The sequence below is a fragment of the Cryptotermes secundus genome, unplaced genomic scaffold (genome assembly GCF_002891405.2).
Source record: "Cryptotermes secundus unplaced genomic scaffold, Csec_1.0 scaffold838, whole genome shotgun sequence".
Lineage (NCBI taxonomy): Eukaryota > Metazoa > Arthropoda > Insecta > Blattodea > Kalotermitidae > Cryptotermes > Cryptotermes secundus.
In genome coordinates, this window is record NW_019744415.1 from 29,066 (window position 1) to 32,571 (window position 3,506).

The 3,506-nt window shown below is 39.3% G+C and overlaps 1 long non-coding RNA gene across 1 annotated transcript; it reads left to right on the plus strand.

Annotated features, from left to right (window-relative positions):
* The first annotated feature begins 1,861 nt into the window (after positions 1-1,861).
* LOC117283121 lies at positions 1,862-2,766 on the plus strand. The gene is made up of 2 exons (XR_004514136.1): positions 1,862-2,040; positions 2,167-2,766. It is a non-coding gene; the product is annotated as an uncharacterized LOC117283121 (long non-coding RNA).
* Positions 2,767-3,506: the final 740 nt, after the last annotated feature.

Sequence of the window (3,506 nt, forward strand, 5' to 3'; positions counted from 1 at the left end):
TCCCTCTATAATACCCATTGTCCTACAGACCCTCCCCCTCTTTCGCAACCTACTGAATTCCTGTCTCTTGCACCTGTTTCTGATGCGGATGTCTGCAAGGCCATTAAGAGACTAAAACCCTCTAAATCTGTCGGACCGGATGATATCCCGGGGTTTGTCATAAAAGGCTGTTCGGCAATTTTTATTCCTGTACTTAGGCATATATTTAACTTGAGCCTGTCTCAGCAGCAATTCCCTACTGCATGGAAGGAAGCGACTATTCAAAAGAGGCAATCCTGCCTGTGTGAGTAACTACAGACCCATTACCCTTCTCAACAACCTCTCTAAGCTCCTTGAATTCATTATTCACGATCGTATTTCGCATTATATTAAACTTCATCCCAACCAGCATGGCTTCACCAAATCCACAGCCACTAATCTGGTATCCTTCTTAGATATTATGACCCTTGTTGTCTGCAGTTAGCTCAGGCTGATGCTGTCTATTTTGATTTTTCTAGTGCCTTTGACCTTGTGCCCCATACTTTGCTCGTGCATAAGCTCAGCTCCCTTGGTTTTTCTGATGGATATCTTAACTGGCTTGGCAGTTACCTAGCTAACAGGAGATCTCGGGTTCGTGTGTCTGATGCTCTCTCCCGGCCTCTTAGAGTAACTTCCGGGGTGCTGCAAGGCTCTGTCCTTTGGCCCCTTCTTTTTAATATATTCATTAATGACCTCTGTAACTCGATACGACATTCCCATTTTCTAATCTTTGCTGATCTAAAAATTTTTCGCACCATAGACACTCCGCAGGATTGCCTCTTACTTCAAAATGACATTCATCATGTCAGTGACTGGTGCTCTGCCAACTCCATGAGTATTAATATCAACAAAACGCGTGTTATATCGTACTCAAGGAAGACTAATGTCCTGCTCTATGGGTATCAGCTTTGTCGTACTGCTGTTACACGCACAAGTTGCGTTAAGGACCTAGGTGTTTTCTTTGGTTCTAAATTGTACTTTCACAATAATGTTGATTTTTTATATTCCCAATGTATAAAGCTCCTGGGTTTTACACGTTCAATAACTTTTAGAAATTCTTCTCTTGACTGTTTATATGTGCTGTATCTTGCACTAATCAGGTCCAAGTTGGACTCTTGGAACTCTATCACGTCTACTGACTCTGCAAAACGTGAGCGCATCCAGAAAAAGTTTGCATCTGTCTGTTTCTATCGTTACTTCCCTCATAGCTCCTATAGTTGTACATCTGCCTTGGAGAGACTAAGATTGCACCCTCTAAGTCTGCGTAGATATCTTCTTGATGCACTCTTCTTCATTCAGGTTTATCGTGGCCTTAAATCCTGCTCCTCCCTTCTGGATAATGCTAGTCTTCGTGTTCCTACTTGTCATGTTCGAGACTTCGTCCCTCAAAAAGACACTGTCCCTCTTCTCGGTGCGCCCTTGCTACCAACGTGGTGGGTAAAGATCTTGACATATTTGCAGATGGAGGGGTTTCTCTGAATCATATATTACAAGCAGTGGCGTAGCATGACTACTGAAAGCAGGGAAGCAACTTTATATACGTGTATATAAATTTTTTCTACATACATTATATTTTCTATCTTCTATTTAAAAGAAAACAGCTAATAGTTTAATACGTATTGTATATTTAAGCTATTATATTAAAATAACACATAATTATCAACACAATTTTATAGCCATCAAATGACAGGGGTGTGAACCTGGAATATAATTAATGCTTACTTTATTGTTTATAATTCAGCTCGATTCTTCTGTTTTTCTTGGCAAACAGATCAATAACCTCATCTAGAAAGCTGGGTTTGGACTGCAGTTTGTTTAGGAAGGACTTTTCAATGTTCATCAAAGCCAGTGATGACAACCTATCCTGGTTCTGCGAATTTCTTAAGTAGTTTTTTAATCTCTTCAGAGCTGAAAATGAGCGTTCATCTGCAGCACTTGTCGCTGGTATTGTTAATACTAGCTCACATAATTTGAAGATTTGCGGGAAAACGCATGATAACTGAAGAGCATACATATATTGATGTAAGTCATACACACTATCTTTTGCCATATCTGGGTCCGAAAACATTACTAAAAGTTCACTCTTTAAGGCAACAAAGTCAAAAAATGCACCATAATTTTCTTTTAAACAGGAAAATGCTTTTTCAGGAAATGAGGTTCTATACATGGGAAAGTATCTGGCATCAAGAAGACTCAAGAAGAGGAGCGTAGCGTTCTCCGAAAATCTAACAGAGACATTCTGACACACGACATCAATAATTTCACAGAACAGCCGTTTATAGGAGTTTTTTCTTTCTTCTCCACTCATTGAGTCAATGCGAATTCTTTTGGGTCGAGTTGGGCCATTTGAATCGAAGACATTTTCCATTTCACTCCAAAGGTGGTCAAATCCTCCCCTTAATCTTTGCATGTGATGCTTAAATTCGTCTATTTTGGTATTGCAAAAAGCTATATCAGATCTCTTAGTTTGTAGGATTTTGAAAAGAGCGCCAGAATATGGAAAAATTGAAGAAAATATTTTCAGCATGAAATTGAAATCGAAATCCCTTAGAAGAGAGAGAAGTCCGCGTGCAGAAGAAATTGTTTCTACATCCCATTCTTCTGGTTCCTCTATTATAGACACAAGAAGATTCTCAATTCCTTCTCTGTATTCATGCACAGTTTCAGCAAGTCGGCTATGGTACTGCCATCGAGTAGGTGCGATAGAAGGAAATCTTTTCCTAAGGTGGGAATCCAATGCTTCAGTCCTTTTTGTGGACTTGGCAAAAAAAGTTCTAAAGCCAGAGAGAGTAGCAAAGAAGACCTTAACTTCCTTAATAAAACTAGCAGATTGTGCTAAGACTAAATTTAGTCTATGCGCATAACAATGAACAAAAATGGCGTTTGGGTACTGCTCGCGAATTTTTGCTTGTACTCCTGCATGTTGTGATGCCATAACAGCAGCACCATCATAAGTCTGTGCAATGAGTTTGGGACCACATTCAAAATCATTTAAAATCTCAAGAGCATGGTTAAACAAGGAATTGGCAGAACGGTCAGAGCTCACGTCTGTAAAACGCAGAAACCTTTCTTCAACATTGCCATCAGCTGTCACATATCGAAGAACTGAAGCCAACTGACACTTATTCATCACATCTGAAGTCTCATCAAGAATTAAAGAAACATAATTAGCCTTTGAAATTTCCTTTTTAATTTCCATTGTCATCAATTCAGATACAGAATGTATCAGTTCATTTTGGATGTCAGGAGAAGAACCACGGAAAGCAGTTGAAGACTCTAAATGATTGTGTAAATCAGAATCATAACGTGCCAGCATATTTAAAACCTCAATGTAATTTCCTCTATTAACAGATGCCACGCTTTCATCATGTCCCCGAAATGCTAAACCCTGAGAGCCCAGAAAACAAACTGCTGTAATTAATTGGCCTACAAATTTCCTGTTCTGTTTCACAGCTTCATTGTGTTTTTCAATTGACTGTTTGTATTGG